General features: G+C 41.9%; 1 long non-coding RNA gene across 1 annotated transcript; it reads left to right on the top strand.

Annotated features, from left to right (window-relative positions):
* The first annotated feature begins 13,406 nt into the window (after window positions 1-13,406).
* Window positions 13,407-18,474, top strand: LOC118502317. Its single transcript, XR_004905027.1, has 3 exons — window positions 13,407-13,418; window positions 16,853-16,855; window positions 18,380-18,474. It is a non-coding gene; the product is annotated as an uncharacterized LOC118502317 (long non-coding RNA).
* Window positions 18,475-18,967: the final 493 nt, after the last annotated feature.

The raw sequence follows: 18,967 nt of genomic DNA, 5'->3' as shown, positions 1-18,967 counted from the left end.
TCTCTGTTATGCTTATTATCATGTATAAGCAAGGGCAAGTTACAATTATATCATCATTTTATAATTGGAGAAACAGTGTTTTGGGTAAATGAAACAACCTATAAAATCAGAACAAATTAGAAAATGCCAAAGATCCAAGGACTCCTAAATAAATTAGTCTGGATTTGGAAAAAATAAACTAGCTCTTGGTTAGAGAGGAATACAAGAAATTTCACATAGAGCAAAAAAGTGTAGATCATGACTCAGGAGATTTTGCCACAAATCTCTTGTGGAACTTTGCATCAGGTTGCTTTGGCTCTCTGTGATATTTTTTAAAAGATTTTATTTATTTATTTTTTAGAGAGAGGGAAGGGAGGTAGAAAGAGAGAGAGAGAAACAACAATGTGCGGTTGCTGGGGGTCATGGCCTGCAACCTAGGCATGTGCCCTGACTGGGAATCAAACCTGCGATGCTTTGGTTCGCAGCTTTAATCCATGCTCAATCCACTGAGCTACGCCAGCCAGGGCCGGCTCTCTGTGATTTATCTCTTTCCTTGTCTGAGGTCTTTGCCTCCCCAGAGCTGAGGACAGTGCCTGGAACATTATCAGTGCTCAAGGCCCATTGAATGATTCAATAACCCAATCACTTTCTCAATAAATCCATATTTGGAGCAGAATTAATTTTTGGTCAGCCATGATACATTATGATTCTATTGCTATCTCTGATTTTATAATTAATTAGATTTTCATTGACCTCGGTGATTTGTTTTTCAGTAGTTTTACAGAAGGCAGGACTTTTCAACTGGAGCTGTCAGCTCGACACTACTTTATACTCCAGAATTTCGTATGTTTTCAGAGATTGTGCAGACTATGGCAGTCCCTAGATATCTATGCTTATTGGGTCAAATGCTAACCTGGAGAAGCTCCCACTGTTGGCCTTTTCTATTCCTGCTCCTGGGTGGTTTTACAAAATGAAAGAACCATGCCGTCTCAGCTCCCCATAGATTGCTCTTGACACGGTCCTCTTGGCTGCTTGATAATCACGTTATTCTCTTGTAATTGTTCTCACCTTCATTAGAGCAATTCTCCCAAAGATTCCACTGCAGGGTGTACACACATCTGCCACTCACATGCCATTAAATCTTCCCTTCTCCTCTACTTATTTTCTCATCATTCTGCTTAAATCAGCTCTACTGTCTCACTGTGATGAAAAAAAGAGGTTCTATGGAAAGCAATCTCACAGGTTGATCTGATCATAAGTTTCTAACTGGGCAGGTCCTATTGGGTAGTTACGCCCCAGGCATATAACTTTAGTAAAAGGTTTATCTTTGCCTTAAATAACCCCTGTTTCTGTGAAGCTGGGTTAACACAGCTTTCAAATAAGCCCTAACCACCTCAGGAGAGCACATGGTCTTATTAATCTGCTTCCCAACTTGTTTTCTTCCACCTCCACGTAATCTTCCTTACGTTCCCTCCTTAATTTCAAATGTATAAAAGAAACTGTAAACTGTTATTCTCTGAAGCCTTTATTCAGTCTGTTGAGATCTTGCTTCCAGATGTGTTCTTTTGGCTTACATAAATGTTTATAAAAGATCTCCATAGGATTGGGCGTTCTTTTGTTGATATAACTAAAATTGGTTTCTTCCTTCTCAATTTCCTTTTTTCTCCTCTCACTTTCTTAGCTTCAATATCAACATTGATGCAAATGATTCTCACAACTGAGTCCTAAATGAAGACTTATTTCCTAATTTCGAATCCTACATTTCCACTTATTGACTAGATATTTTACCTAAATGTTCTGCTGTGTCTTCAAAATCAACTGAACATCAGTGTTTTAAACTGACACAGTCAGTTATTCTCTGTTTTGTCCCACTTATGCAAACAGAATTCTTGCTCTTGCCATCACTCAGGCTTGAAAACTTGGTGTCTCTTTTCCAGGTCCCTTCATTCAAAATGTGGTCAAGTTCTGTTCCTTCCGGCTTAACTCAAGGTGGTTCTGATGCGAGGCATTCTGGGGCCACTCTATTGTGAAATATGGAAGGCAGAAGGAAGGTGGGGCTAAGTGGAGCCAGCCTTTGAGCATCTGATCTCACTCTCATGGGTTGGCTGCACTGGAAGAGGCCCTTCACACCCAATGGTTCCTATAGGAGCCTTGTGGACCCTATGGTCCTATTCTGTGTTACTACAGGATGTGATCAACTCAGGCTCATGAAAATCAATGTCGATACCCAAAGGTCTAACTAGAAAGCAGGATAATGCTGAGGGCATAAGCCATACTTGAAACCAACCACAAAGCAGTGAGGGCACAATCTCAGAACTCCTTTGCGAGGGGATTGGCCTAGCTCTACAGGGGCCAGGGCTATGTTGATGCATGTTCACCTTGTTAGTTTTCTAAAGTGCAGCTTCCATTATTTCAACTGCATGGGCAAAAACCATTTTCAGAGCCTTCACATTTTCAACTAATTGGAATTCCAATCCTTCTATCAAGCTTTTAAAGTTCTCATTATTCTAGCACCAACATCCCTTTTCTGGCTAATTGTTCATACTTGGTAAACCGAACCTTGGATTACTTCCCAGCCCCTACTACAGACAATAAACAAATACAAGTAGCCAAATAAGACAAATGGTGATTGGCATTGGAGGGAAAATGAAGTAAGTTTAGATTCATGATTTTCAACCGGTGTGCTGCAAGAATTTCTAAAACATGCAACCAGACTATTTAGTCTGGGCCACTGACCTCTTTTCCTTTAGATTGTCAAAAAAATGACAAGAGCCAACACAACAATAGCCATTGGTGTAAATGAATCAAAATTATACCTATTTTTTGTCAGATCAACAAAAAATATAGTTTTTGGTGTGCCGCAGAACTTCAGTGCTTAATTTAGGTGTGCTATGAAAAAGGTTGGAAATTGCTTATTTAGGTGATGGAGAATGAGATGGGTTGACGTGTGTACACTATCTAGGTAGTGGTCAGGGAAACCACTATGATAAGGCAGTGTTTAATAAGGGACCTAAAAGAAGCAAGGAGTAAGCCATAAAAATATGCAAGGGAGAGGTGATCCAGGCAGAAGGAAATGCAGGGCACATCCTCTGAGATGGAAGAGTGCATGGTATACTCCGGGGGCACTAAGGAGGCCAGGAAAGCGAGGCTGCAGTGAGTGAGGAGAAAGGGCACTAGGTCCTGTCAAGGTGATCCTATGTCCTAGTTTCTCCACACCCCTAATTTATGCTTGTTTCCCCAGCAAGAACTTAAGAAATGCCCCTTTCATGCTCTAACATGGTTCTGGTTTGGACAAACCCTACATTTGTATAGTGTTCCTTGGTGAGCATGGGTGTTGAAGCTGTAAGAGCATATGAGGTGATGCATTAATTGTTTCCACAAATGCTTATGAAGAATTTACTATATTTTTATTATCTATAGACACAAAGATGATTAAGAATTGGTTACAGTCTTCAAGGAAATTACAGTATATATATGGCAATCAAAGAAAATGAGTACAATATATTAAGGATGATAATTGTATGTAAAAATTACAGAATTCATACTGTGTGAAGGATGGTTGACTCTTCCGGAGGTTTTAGAGTGTTCTAGTAAAAGATTTCATGCAGGTGATTATATGCCCATGGGATTGTACAGGGTAAATGAGACAGGCAGACAAAGAGGGAACAAATACAGAGTCAAATGTCAAGAAATAGTCTGTTTTATTTAAGGACCAGTGAGTGGGTAATATTCTGAGAACTTCACGTGGTAGAATGGGGTGGAGGGGGTGAATTGATATGTGAGAAATAAGGCAGGAGAAAGAGGCAGGGGCCAGCACTTAAAGGTTTGTTTTGTAATTCCAAGGAATTTGCATTTTATTACCTAGTCAACAGAGAAATGCAGAAGTGAAACCAGAAAAGACACTGGCGTTCGGGTTGCCTGTCACTACCAAACCCAGTAAGCAGAGTCAGAGATTGAATCTTTATTCAGATGGCCGGCAGTCTGAGAAGATGGTGGGTTCATACCCTAAGAAACCATCTTACATTTTCTTTCCAGGCCAGACTTTTATAATGGAGAAGGAAGTGCAGTGAGGAGTTTTGAAATTCAGGGAGAAATAGATGAAAAAAACTGCAGTATTGTTGCCCTGGGCAGTTAGCTGTTCCCAGGGGCAGATGGTCCTTTCTTGCTCCCTGGAACATGAAGGCCCGGATGCCTCCACTTGTCCCCAGGCAGTAATCTTTAGCCGTGCCCCAGGAGGTTGGCTGTCTCTCCCAGGAGCCAGGAGGGGCCTTATCTGTTGTAGTTTCTGAAACAAAACCTTTAACATATGCATTACTTACTAGGCTTATTATAACTATTTAACTTAAACTAAAATTTTCCAACTCTTGAGTCCCCTATCAGAAGAGTGTCCTGGTCTGTAGCAAAGTGATAGGATCATGTCACATTTTTAACATTATTCTAGGCCATCTTAAATGGATTGTATGAGTGAAGTCAATAAAATAAGTTAGAGAGCCGTTGTTATAATTCAAACGAGAGACATGTATGAGAGACATATCTGAGAGCACAATGCCTGATAGAGAGTAGATACTAATGTGATGATTTCTCTTCTTGCTGACAATTCACGGTTAGTAATGGAAGATGATATTATCACCATTTACAGCCTGAAGGATTGAGTTGTTCAAGTGACTTTCCCTAAGGGGATTCCGGTTGGAAATGAGGGCTAGATTTGCTCCTTTTGTGTTTCTGCTTTCAGATTCAGCACTCTTTCAATGTCCAAGAGTTTTGAGGACACAAATGAGAGTAGCAAGTTTTTGAATAAATAGAATGTATATTTTCTGTACATGGCCTTCAAGGGCCCAAGATTGAGTTAGATCCTTCTTTAATCAAGTCCCATCTCTACTGTCGATTTATTTCACGAACTTTTGGAGAGTTTATTGTAATCAGGAACTGGGGAGACAGTGATGAAAGAGACAAAACCTTGCTCTTATTGAACTTAAATTCTGGTGGACAGGTGAGTCCATCAACAAGCAAATGAATAAGTGGATTAAGCAGTGATAAAATAATAGCAAAGTAATAGAAAGCTAGGGCACAGAAAATGATGGGGAGTCTATGTTTGATAAGGTGATCAGGAAAGACCTTTCTGGGGAAGTGACATTTGAGTTGATACCTGAATGATGTGAAGGAACAAGCCATGTGAAGATGTAGGAAAAGATCGTTTCAGGGGGGCAGGACCAACAAGGATAAATGGTTACCAAAGATGAAAGCCCTGAGGCAAATTCTTATGCAGTTAGGGATCAGTAAGATGGCCAAGGTGCGTGGTGCTGATTGAATACTTGAGAAAGAAGTGGGTCACAGAAAAAAGTTTACGTTTTAGTTTAGTTTTTGTTCTTTTTTTCTTTTCTCCTGAGTGGCTGTTCGTACAGTGAGGCTATCTACTACAAAGACACAGGTGAAGCTTTAGGGTAAAATAAAGACTTGATAAGGTTGATATGTCTACTGAAAGCCCAGGCAGAGATACTGAGCTACTTGCTCTTAGTGGAGGGACTCAGGGGAGAGGACAATGACAGAAGCAAAAACATAGGAGTCATCGGTATACAAAGGTTTGTAAACCTGGGGAATCTGACGAGATCATCTAGAGAATGAGTGTATATAGAGAAAAGAGGGTAAAAAAGCCCAGTTTTTAAAAAATTTACATTTGAAGCAGAGGAGTTCTGGGCAATGGAAACTGAGAAGCAGCTTGTGAGGAAGGAGAAACACCAGAAGAAAGTGGCTTCCCCAAAGCCAAGTGACTGAAGGTTTTTAAAAAATAGGAAATAATCAACGATGTTCCACATTCCCAAGGTCAAATCAAATGAGGACGAACATTAACCAATGGATTTGGGAAGACGAAGGCTATCTGTGACCTGGGAAAAGGTGGATTTTGCAGAGCAGCAGGGATGCAGGCTGAATGGGAGTAAGTCAAGAGAGAAGAGGGAGTGAGCAGCACTGTGTAACTCACACTGAGCCTGGGAGTTTCCCATGGGAGGAAGCTGGGAAATACGACTGTAGCCAGAATAGGTAGCAGGGTGTGGGTGAGCCTAAAATGACAGTCATTGCAGACTGTTTGATAACAAGAATGACTGAGCAGAGAGAGGAAGTTACACTGCCAGAGAGTACGGGCAGGGAGCAGGGGAAAACTCATCAGATGAATCCAGTTGGCACAACCAGGTAGGCTTGTAAGCCACCGTACTGAGGAGACAAACCATGACATGCTAGTCTTTATTGCAAACGTACCATGTACAGGCACCTCTTACATGGGGACCTCTTCCCCATGTAACATTTAACACCACAACTCTGCTGTGGAGGTATCATTATTTCTTCCAATTGATAGGTGAAGAAAGTGTGTCTGAGTGGTAGAACCTCACGTAAAATCTGGATCTGCCAGCTTATGCATTTAGTCCTGCTAAGGAAAGGGGCTAGGACCTCTGTCCAGCTCAATAAGAAATAGCTCTAGGTGATCAAAGATGATGAGGTATTTCTTATTCCTTAGGGCTGACCGGAATTTTTATTAAAATGACCAGGTGTACAGTTTTGGTTAATACTGATGCTAGAATTGCAGGATGTGGGTTATTCCCATAATCTGACTGTGCCCAGAAATTTAACCTAAAAGCCACCTTTTCACAGAAGTTGTCCTGAGGACAGGTTCCTTGGGCATGCAGCATGCAGCCGGCTTTTTCCCAATTTACCATTTTGCACGAAATTTCTCAATTCAGTTAAAAAAAACCTCTTTGTTACATTTAAACCAAATATTATGTTAATCCGTGGCCATATACAGAGGTGAGCAAAAGTAGGTTTACAGTTGTGAGTATACAAAGCACAGAACTTATTCTGGTATTATATATTAATTATTGTACTAATTGTTATTATTACTAACCTACTTTTGCCCGCCCCTGTTTGGAAGAACAAGAGAAAGTTTTGGTCCCCACATGTTCAAAGTAAGAGGCAGATTCAGTGGAACAGGGTCTTCTTTAGGTTGTTTCTGTGGATTGAATTGAATGGGGCTCTTTTAGGTCTCCGCCCCATTCCCTGCACCGCGCACTGCACCGAGACCTTGCCTTTGGGGAAAGAGAGAAGGTAGGCAGACAACCAGTGACTGAAAACCTTTTAAGAAGAAAATGAGGGTTGAATGATGGCTTAATTGATTTTCTACCTCATTCCAAAAAGAACTTGAGGAAGTTTGCGAAGATACGGGATATGAGTGACTATAATTAAAGGCAGCCATTAGGGAAAAGGAAAATAACTTCTGGTCAAGAATAGGACTGAATCCCTCTTATAAATTTTGAAGATATGGCCAGAGGTAGGGAAATAATTCTCATGCAAATACTGAGCAGATGCTCTAATTGGATAGAAATGGAATAATTATGTTAATCTGTCTTAAAAAAATCAGAGAAGGCTTTGTGTTCTTTGCATGGATTCAAAATTAAAATATATCTATATTATTTGACCCTTGCCTCAGTCTCCCCTTTTCGGGACAAAAGTACCCTGTGGGGTTGCCCCCCTGTGGCACAGATTTCTCTCATGAAGGTCAGGTCAGCAGAGCAGGGGGTCGTTTTCCGCCATTCCCATGTGCCCACCTGGCTGTGGGACAGATGTTCTTCCGCAGGGTACGAAAACTGTCCACCATTAAGTTTTAATTGCACCTCCGGAATTGTTGTTTTAAGTGTCGGCATTCATTTTAGGAGCTGATTTTGCTGTGCTAATCAGTGCTCAATTCAACCCACAGCAAACAAATAAACAATAACAACAAGAAACGCGGAACTGCTATATTTATAGTTTGTGATGAAAACAGCACCACAAATCACAATTGGGACTGACTAATTGCTTGATGCCTAACGTAGGGCTGACACAGGATTCCTCCTCACGCAGCTTTCATCACTGTAAACAAAACCTACTTTGATTTGTTTTGGAATCAATATGATTTGAGAAGGCACTGGGGTCTGTCAGTAAGCAACAACCAGAATACAACATCCTTTGAACAGGATTACGCTTTGAAGAGATTGATTGCTTCTCCACGGCTTAAGGAAACTGGGAGAACGAAACTGGAAACTTTTATTCCCGGTGGTGAAAGGTAGGAGCCAGTTGTTCAAAACCTCAGATGCTTTACTTCAAAGTCTCTGGGAAATAAAAATAATAATTTAAAAAGTGCCAAACTGTCAAGAATGTGAATAATCAAAGCATAAGAGACGTAGGTTAATGGAGTGAAGCGGGTTTTGGCTTTGGAGTCAAAGGGTTGGGCTTTGGTATGGATTTGGCAAGGGTAGGGGTATCACCAAAACCGTTCTGTGAGCTAGGGCAGCCCTGTATCTCATCTGCATCTCAGATTCTTCTGCAGCGAAGTGTGTTAATAATTCATACATGATATGGTCATTCTAAGAATTAATTGAGAGACATGTTTGAATGTTGTAGATGAATAAGTGAAATCACGAGGAAACATGTCTTACAACAATGTCTCCGTACACATTTGGTGCATATTTCAGCATTAGTCGATGCTGTCTAGATTTTTCCGAACTCCCTATTTCAATTTTTGACACAGCAAGAAGTGGACATTTGAATTCTGTGGTTTAGAATAAATAGAAATTTCCGCTGTTGTGGCACCGGATTTAGCATTCAATACATTATGGATTTGCTATGGTCTTGAAGGTAGAAAGATGTGATTAGTGTTAAACGCCAGTTCCGAAGATAGTTGTTTTCAAGCCCTTTTCTTGTGGGTTGACAGGACCCAGTTTTTCACAAGGGCTTTCATTTCAGCTTCAGGTTCTCTAACGTAATAAGTAAAGCTCTGCTCCTGCAAGAGATCTTCCTCTGCACTCAAGTACATTATTGGAATTTAGAACCAATCCAATAATGGGTCAGAAAAATATTAGATACATCCCTAATTGCCCTAGTGCAGGTTATAATTTGTCATCTCAATAGAAAGCCTAGGAGGCAGGGGTGGAGGACGGAAGTTTATTTACAAATGTGCTTATTGCTGTGATTGCTGCCCCGATTTTAGAGCTGATATAAGTCCTGGTCTTAGGCTGCTAAAAAGTGACAGCTCTTTTTTTTTAAGTCAAGTCAGCATGCACAGAGTAGTTTCTCCACCCTCGATTTCCAGTTCCACATGGTCTGTTTCCTGGGGAGTTTTGAACAGTTTGTGAACTCTGTCCTCCTCAAAACGGAGTTTCATCCTTTTTAAGACGACCCTGGCAAGCTCAGATCTGGCACATGCTTAGCCCTCCCCAGCAATACCTCAGCAATATAAACTCCAGGGGAGCAAGAGTAGAAACAGAAAGTCCAGTGAAGAGGTGATTGCAATTATCCAAAAAGCTATGACAGAGCTTCCAAATTTTAGCGTGTAGAGGAGTCGTAGAGAAACTTGTCAAAATGCAGATTCTAACTCAGCAAAGCTTAAGATTCCGCATTTCCATGAGCTCCCAGGTGATGCTGACACTGGGTTCACAAAACACTCTTTGAGCAGCAAGGTGCGTGTGCGACTCGTTTCAGCCTCTAAGCTTCTCTCTCCTTTGACTTGACACACTTTAGTGCAGCAACTGTCGATGTGGGCTGTATATTACTTCCAACTAGAGAGTATTAAAAAGTACTTATGTCTGACCTTACATCTCAGAAATCCTGATTTAATTATTCTGGGAGGAAGCCCAGATATCCATATATTTAAAAAGCGCTCGAGGTAATTCTAGTGTGCAGTCAAGACGGGGACATTTGGCTTTGGTTTCTTCATCCCGGCTTCGCCCTCTGATGCTACTTGCAGGTCTGTGTTGGCTCCATACTTCACAGCACGGGGAACGGTTACCCTGTTCAACTCCCCCCCCCGCCCCCAACCCTGGATCTGAGTACTGGGCAATGGCCCTGACTCATCCTGCAGAGAAACAACAACAGATGGTCACCCTCTATTCGTTGGATGTCCTCAGCTCTTGGCGGTCCCACAGCATGTTGGTTATTTTACTTTTCCACAGTCTTTTTCTATGTTCACGTGTCCCCCATTCAGCTACTCCAGGGTAAGGACTGTGTCATATCCGTGTTCATTTTACCAGGCCCTGTAGTGCCTGCCATGGACCTCACACTCTGCACAGATGTGGAGAATAAACACAACTAACTGATGCAATGTGCTTAGTGGGCTCCCGGAAGGTCTCCTTAAAATCCTTTAATGAGGCATTCATGGGTGGAATGTGCATGGTATACAGAGCTGCCTCCATTTCCCAAAGGAATGTAAACTAAAGTAAACATCAGATAACGATCTGACTTTCTGCGTATTTACATAGAATCGCCCTACTGAAAATTCCAGGATAATATTACTCATATCATAATCTCTAACACTCATTTATAAAGCTGATTATTATATTACTGTGTACTTTTCAAAAGTGAAAATGTGTGTATATGTAAAAGTGTGCATGTGTATACACATATATATAATATATATATATAACTAATAGTATATATACAACATGTGTGTATACATCCAAACACACACAGCACATGTTATAGCTCCCCAGTTGACTGGTGAGGTAAGCCTGGCATGGAGAGTTTGTATAGTCTGGCTAGAATCACATAGCTCATCAGTGGCAGAGCTGGGGCTTAAACCAAGCAGTCTGGGTCCAGAGATCATGCCCATAAATACTGCCCTCCACGTCCCTGCCGGCCACAGATGGTGGACCAGTTGTGAAGCAAGAGAGGCCATCGCATGTATTTTAATCACTGCTCCTTTTTTCTTTACTATTTGTTTTTGATTTTTACTGGTTACATCTCACATTATGCTCAAAACCAGCTTAAAATTTAATTTTTGAATGCTAATAAATCCCTTAAAGTATCCCCCCTTGTATATTCATTCACTCCCTACAATCTGGACCTTCCCTATCAACTTCTAAATACCTTTGAATGATTCCAGCCACGGAAGTGAGAGGATCATTATGTAATGTGATAGAGGTGCTAATTACCACTGTAATGGCAATGACACTACAATATATAAATGTATCAAATTAACATGTTATACACCTTAAATTTACACTATATGCCAAAATATATTTCAGTAAAAAATAAGAAATAGAAGATATACTTGACGATCCACAATAAATGTAATACTAACATTAATAGTAATAATAAAAAATAAACCTTCTCTCAAATTTATATTTCTCTTCAGTTGCCACCCTATCTCTTCCCTTCTCTTTATCACAGTGTTTTATTTTGTAGAACTCTTTCTTCACCCCTGATTTAATCCTCAGCCCAGTGTAACCCAAGACCTGTCCTCATCGTGTCATCAGAAACAGTTCTTACTTGGCCACTCATGATCTGTGTACCATGAAACTCCTCCAACCTCATTAATTTTCAGGTTGCATATTACTTGGTCTTGCAGTAGATCCTGACAGCGTTGGACATTTTCTTAAAATACTCTTTTCCTTGACTTCCGTGATGCTACACTGCTCTGTTTTGATTCTGCTTCTCTGGTTGCTTACTGGTCTCCCTTGCAGGTTCATCCTGATCTGTGTGGCAATCAAATGACGAAATTCCTAAAGCTTCTCTGCTTGTCTCCCTTCCTTCTCGCTCAGTGCTGTCTCTGTAGATGATACTCTCCACCCTAACGTTTGCCACCATATGCAAGTTAGACACCCCCTATGAGCTCTCAATGGTCTATTTGGCTTATCATTTTGGATATCTCAGGAGCCCATCAAAATGAACAGAACCAATTATTTTCCCCACCTGCCCTCTGAATCCCCTACCTAATTATCTTCCTAGGTTTTCTTTCTCAGTGAATTGTCCCCTCTTCCACCTAGTTATGCCTCCCACACATCCGCAAGTCATCTTTGACATCCTTCTTTCTCTCATTCCCCTTCTCCAACCATTGATTACACTTCTTGGGTACTCTGATTATTGTTAAAACAATTTCAATGCCTTAGGACAGTTTGGGGCCATTGGATTTTTTTTCTCCCCATTTTTCAGGTGTCAGATGATTACTCAAGCTTGCCTAATTTTTCTGAGGCCCTAAAACAGCATTTACTTGAACCCTTAACTCTTGATTTTCTTGAGTAGTTTTAAAATTCTAAGTTCCTTGCCCTGGCTGGTGTAGCTCATTGGATTGAGCCCAGGCTGTGAATCAAAGCATTGCAGGTTCGATTCCCAGTCAGGGCACATGCCTGGGTTGCAGGCCACGGCTCCCAGCAACCGCACATTGATGTTTCTCTCTCTCTCTCTTTCTCCCTCCCTTCCCTCTCTAAAAGTAAATAAATAAAATCTTTAAAAAAATTCTAAGTTCTACAACACCATATCAGTCATCTAAATATTGGTATTGACCCTTCAAAGTCACTTTTTTTTCCACTACAGAATTCAATTTTCTCTCTAAAGCTCAGCCCAGATTCTGTGCAAACTATTCCCTCCTCCAGCTGACGAGCTTGCTCTGGGGGAGCGAGAACACGGAGACCGAGTCTTTTTTCTCTGTTTCAGCACTCTCATTAGGTCCACATTTTGTTTCATTGACAAGTCCTGGAGTCAGCCTTTCCCTTTTCTATTTGTGGAGGTTTCTGAGGGTATTTAATGATTTGTCAAGCATTTCCATCTTTCCAGTTGATTTTCCCCTTCTCTCCCCTGCTTGGCACACACAGTATGCAGGCCCACACATCTCTGAGAGCAGATTTCTTGCCGCCTCTTACCTGAGTGGAAACAGATGCTCGCTGCAGAAATCAGCTTCACATGGATGCACGTGGAATAATCATCCTTCTGAAGACAGCTCCCCATGGTAAGAGAGCAGAGCACATTCAGATGAGAGCTGAATAAATGGAAATGAGGAGTGCCGCAGAGAGGGGGCTGCACAGTGAAAGGATGAACACCACTGGATGTTGGAGTATCAATGCTGCAAGTAACTTAGATCACCTAGCTCAGTCTTTTTTTGTGTTACAGGTAAGAAAACTGAGGCTTAGAGGGTTGAGGTAATTTGCTTCTAGAGCAAAACCAGCTATCACAGGGGCAAGAATCTCCTGCTATCCAGACCTATTTGGAGACCAGCTGATAGGCTCCTAAGACATCACCTACTTCTCTGGTTGAATGTTGCCTATCCTGTTGATAATCAATCACTCTCCTTTCCCAGCCCTCTGCCACTTCTCCTCCCCCACTCTCCCTATTCCCTCTCTTCCTCTCGGTGAATTAGTACAAGAAAAAATTCTAAAGTGTAACAAGTGGAGTTATCTTTCCTATACATATTTCATAGAAGATTTTAGAAGCTACTTTTGTTCTTCTTCTTGACCCACAAAAAGAGAAAGGGTCATCTGGCATATTTAAACATCAATATTTCTACCAGTCAAATTTTTCTTTGTGGCCTTGAACCAGTTTTCTCCAGGTATTGGGCATTGGGTTGTAAGAAGTGGAGCAAGGAAGCATTCAACTAGTTACAATGGAAGGAGGTAGGAAATACGGGATATTGCAAGTAGCATTTGGGAGTAAATAGGACATCTCTTGGTCACCTGACAGTGGTGATCTGTTATTATATGGAAGAAATTACCAAAATATGGAAGAGAGAATGTGGACCTGTGGTAGTAGAAGCTCAATTTCTAACCTCCAGGGTTAGATGCTGTGTTCCCATGGTCACCCCAGATATATTTTCCCTTTAACATTGGACTAGAAAAGGTAAGGGAAATGTCTCCGTACATTGTGGGAGGTGCCATCTTTATATCAGTATTTATTTTAGGCTTATGGGATATCAGGAATTTTTATAAATGCCTGCCCCCTTCAAAAAAAAAGATAATCAGAATAGATGTAGGCCACTCTACAATTTGCTTATATTTCAATGTATAGAAACAGGCCTCACCCGCTCTCTGGCCCTTAGGGATTATTCTGGCTACTGAGTCACCCAGTTTAGGAATATAATAGGAGCTCATTAAATGGCAGAGTTATATTGAATAGTTGAGTTCACTAATTCTTAGTTATTTCCTGAAAATATCATCTTTACCTTTGTACTTGATTCTGAACCTTATCCAGCCTCCCTTAATTTTCCTGATCTGTTTAAGTGCCCCCGTCGGTGCTTCTGCCTGTGATGACATCAGCATCCCCTGTAACCACAACTGATGGCATCCATCTGTTGGCTAAACTGTCTCTGCATTTCCTGAACAAAGTGAACAAAGTGCTTTTTCTTTTGGACTGGATGTCGTCCCCTAATAAGCTGTAGACTTTTCCCTTTTCCTTCTTTAATACCTGCCCTGTCCTGTAGACATGTCTAAGCCAATCTCATGCTTTTTCCGGTGTAGTAGACTACCATGGCAAGTCAAATCATGAGCTAGGGTGCTCCTTAATTGCCAAGACATGTAATTACCCTTTATCCTGACTCATTGGTTTTGACTCCTTTTTGCAACAGTCAAGGGTTTGCCTTTCATGTGATTGATTCTAGCTCCCATCCTGGCTCCTCCCAGGGCAAGCCCTTGGCCCTGCCCTTTTGATGACTTAGGGTATTATGGCAGGTCTACAATTATAGGGTTGAGCTAATTGGCAATTTCTTATTTTCTAGGCAAAGCACATTGTCAAATTTTTGGCTTAACTCACTCACACTAAAAGCTCAGTCATTTAAAAGATATGTTCATATGTTTGTCTTAAAACATCAATAATGGCAATAATCAAAGATTTCTCAACTAGTTGGACCACATGTTATTGACATGGATGAAACAGATTTTAATGATGAGGTTGATTCTGATGAACTCTAAAACAAAGAGAAGACATCCTAACAGGAGTGATTGTCTCACCGGCAACACGTATGAGACTCTGAAGAGGTCAGACACTAGTGCAGCTCCTCAAGTACTCAGTCACACCCCTCTCACTCTGCACAGGCAGCCCTCCCCCTCCTCCCACCCCCACCCTGTTGCTTTAACTGTCCACCATCAGAGCATGGTCTGGGTGGGGTTCTCTGCATCTGTCTCAATGCCCTACTGGCTCCACCCTTTTTCTGGTATGACAGTGTTTGTGCATGCAGAGCCAAACTTTGCTAGTTCTGTACTCTCTCTGCTCATACAGCCATACCCCAGTCACTGCACAGAAGGGCAGCCCTGTGTGTGGGTACTGCAAAGTGTGCTAGCTCCGCACTTCCTCTGGGTGGGGCAGTCTCATGTGCATGGGAAGCCTGCCCCACAGGCTCTGCCCTTTCACTGGATGGGGCCATCCTGCAGCATTTTGCCAGCTCCACACTCTCTAGGAGGGGCAGCTGGTACTGTGAATGTGACCTTATTGGAAAGCAGGATCTTTGCAGATGTAATTACCTTATTAAAGATATTGAGATGAGATCATCCTGGATGAACCAGATGGGAAATGTGTCCTTCTAAGAGACAGAAGAGGGGATTACAGAAGAGAAGAGAGACGTGGAGGCAGAGGGACATGTGAAGACAGAAGCAGATTGAAGCTATGCTGCTACATGGAAGAGGCCGGAGGGGCTCTCCCCTAGAGCCTTCAGAGGAGGCCTCACTGGCATCTTGATTTTGGACTTCCAGCTGTGAACAACTGTGCAAGAATAAACTTGTGTTAAGTCACCCAGTTTGTGGTAATTTGTACAGCTGCCCTAGGAAACTAATGCTGTGTCTAAATGAAAAACTCTCTCAAATGTTTTTATTCTTTGCTCCTGCCAAAAGGGTGCTGACCCTTCAACCTTCTCCCAAACATGTAAGACTGTTATGCATGAACTGAAATGAATTCATACTTTACTATTCCTCCTGAAAGTTCTCAACCCCTGCAGTAAATTCAGCCAGTGAGGATTTCAGCACACAGTTGGGGGGGAGCAAGACATCCCAGGGTGCACTCCTGCAGCATGCTTTCTGACTTAGCTATCAGTGAAAGTACCCCGTGGAATGCTCTGCCTATAAGACCGCTGCCAACATTGTTGGGGATGAGAGTAGCGAGAGCAGAGTGGGCCTTTGGTTTGGATTTCCCAGTTGGGTGCCTCTTTAATCATCTGGGAGTGACAACACTGTCAATATGTGTCCCTTTTCCTTGACTACCAGATAATGTAGTTAGAGTTGTTCGTCTACCAGATGTGACATGACTGCATATTGTGGCAGGAAATGGAAACAACATCTATTGCAAGAGCCAACTTTTTCTCTTAAGAGGCATTGCAATTACCCAGGCAAAGTGTTGTCCTGCTGGGAAAATTCAGGCATGGAACCATAAAATACTGTCTTTTCGTTCTCTCCCACATACTTTCTTAACTCAGGGTCCTAAACAAACCACCCTCCAAATAGCATGTTTGCATAAGTGCCCACAACTCTTAATGAGGGTGAGTGCCTTTTTAATAGTGGAGGCCTTGGATTAGAGGAATTTGGCAGAGGGCTAGGGAAAGCTGGGTTTAAGCCAAGCTTGAGAAAAAAAGGTAGGCTCTGGAATGGATGCAACTGTCTGATAGCCCAAACAGTTAAATGCAGAACATCAGGGAAACTTTCTCACTTTCACCTTGACAATCGCTTACCTAATAGTGAGTGAACTTCGCAGGTTTTCCATTGAGATATTTTCATGCTGCTATTCTCAGATTCAGGTTCAACTGATATCATTGAGGATCTATAACCTCCTGGACAATGTTAGGTGGTTCCTATACTTGATTGGATTGAATTCTGAAAAGAACAATGGAAGAGCAGGAATTATCCAGATGGGGCAGAAACTAAGGGTGAGAACAAGTACGTGTCCCAAGTGACAGCCTGAATAAATCTCAGGGCTAGGAATTTCAGCCCTGGTCTTTAGGCCCAAATTTACATATTGCCCCTTTCTTTCTGTTTAAAACATTGAATTGTTTAAGAATTTCTTAACACGACTCACAGACCATTGTATGTCAGGGTGGGTGCTCTCAGTGGGCGCTACTTCATAGCATTTACCACGGCAGTAACTGCAGAGAATGAGCGCTTCAGAGCAAGTTGTGGCAGAAGATCATTATGTACAGAGAGGCTTAATTTTATTTAAAAAATTGCCCTTCAAACTGCAAGCATTTAATTTTTAATGCGCTAATTTTAATTAAGTTTAATTAATGCTGCTGAGCTTGGTAAACCTAAAGAACTTCAAATGACACCCGGGAAGCCCTGAAACATCTTTCTCACTTGTTGGTCCTGCCTCTGGGCTGAATCTCAACTCCTGCCTCCACGGAAACTGCTTCCTCTTTGCTCTTTCTGAGTCTGTGCTCTCATGTATCCATTTGTTATAGGAAATCCCAGTTTTAACTGAATCTTTGTCCAATGCTTTATCAGAGAGGAGAGAAAGAGAGAGAGAGAGGGAAGCTCTGTGACTGATCATTATCTTACACAGTACCACTGAGCTCTGAGTCCTGCCTCCCTTAGTTAATAGTCAGGCTGTCCCACTTTGAAGGTTTGCTCCGCTTCATTGTCCACCTTGCTGCTTATGCCACTATTGGTGCTTTAGGGATGAAGGAGTTTCATGACAGTAGCCCAAGCAGACTCAGGCAGGCAGGGAGATGGAGGTTGTGCAAACCCTGGAGAAATGCTGAGGTGAAGGTTCTCTCCCCACTCCCACTTGTGCAAATTAGTGTTGAGGAAAAAGAACTGGAAGCTTGGTGTCTAATCCTCCAGCGTTTCCAGGTCGTGTTTCTATATTCTTAGAAAATGCAACCTAGATACTAGCAGGTATCCTTTAAAACTCTATAAGGAGGTGGGGTAGCTTTCAGATTTCAGGGGGCAGCCACAATCTGTCAGAGCCACAGCACTGTAGAACCTTCCAGACTGAAGACTCTAGAGAACTCTGAAGCTTTAATTTCAGTCATTGGAACAGTGCTGCACATTTTTTTTTGAGGCTGACTCAATGCCCTTGACCAAGCTCCTTAGGGTTTCCTGGCCTCAGTGTGACTTCCCCAGCCTCGGGGACTCTATTGTCACCACTCATTCTCTCACCCTTAAAAACAAAACCAACCAACAAAAAACAACCAACCACACAAACAAAAACTCCAGATAAAGCTAAAGCAAAATCCTCTCTTGATTCGACCTCCCTTGCCATCTACCACCTTATTGCTTTGTTCCTCTATACAGCAGTCCTTCAAAGGATGATTTATATCCACTCTCTCTATTACTTCTGTTTCGCATTTCTTTTCAAACACACTTCTATCAGGCTTCTGTTTCCAGTACTAGGTCAAAGCTCCTGCCCGAAGCCACCGATTTTGTGAATCCTACACTCAGCTTACACGCCCTACGGGAAGAAGCTATCATGGCGGCCCACTTCTTCTTCCTCACTGTATGCAGCATCCTCGCTGGCTCCCAGGGGCCACACTTTCCTGGTTCTCCTCCTGCACCAAACACGATTGCTTCTTCAGTCTCCTTTGCTGGTTCTTTCTCTTCACCTCCCGTGATTTCGAAGTTTATTTCCACACAAGATTCCTCTCAAACTCTAGGCTCATTTTTTCAACTACCAACTTAGACATACCATTTTATGGAAGCATGGGTAGACCTAGAGGGTGTTACGCTAAGTAAAAGAAGTCAGACAGAGAAAGACAAAAACCATGTGATTTCACTTACATGTGGACTCTAAAAATGAAATAAACAAATAAAGCAGAAACAAACATATATTCAACAGCAAACCTAGGGTAGTCAGATGGGAGGGGGGTTCAGGAACTGGGTGAAAAAGGTGAAGGGAGTGCGAACTACAAATTGGTGGTTACAGAATAGTCACAGAGATGTAAATGGCAGCATAGGGAACATCGTCAATAATATTGTATAACCACAATATAAGGCCAGGTGGGTAATTGAAATATCCGGGAGACCTCTCTGTAAGTACATGATTGTCTTAGCACTATGCTATACATCTGGAGCTAATGCAGAACAATATTACATATAAGCTGTAATTTAAAACATTTTTAATTTAATAGGCCAAAGCTGACCTGCCTGAAATTTTCTCCCTCAGACACGTATTCATTCCACCTCCATTTTTTCCCCATCTCAGTTGATCACAAGTCCATCTCTTAACTGTGCTGTCTGAAAATCTCTGAACAGACCGCTTTTTGGGTTAGATATGCCACACCCAATCC

Source organism: Phyllostomus discolor, chromosome 8 (assembly GCF_004126475.2).
Source record: "Phyllostomus discolor isolate MPI-MPIP mPhyDis1 chromosome 8, mPhyDis1.pri.v3, whole genome shotgun sequence".
NCBI lineage: Eukaryota > Metazoa > Chordata > Mammalia > Chiroptera > Phyllostomidae > Phyllostomus > Phyllostomus discolor.
The sequence above is the reverse complement of the archived record's forward strand: the minus strand, read 5'-3'. Positions and strand labels throughout refer to the sequence as shown.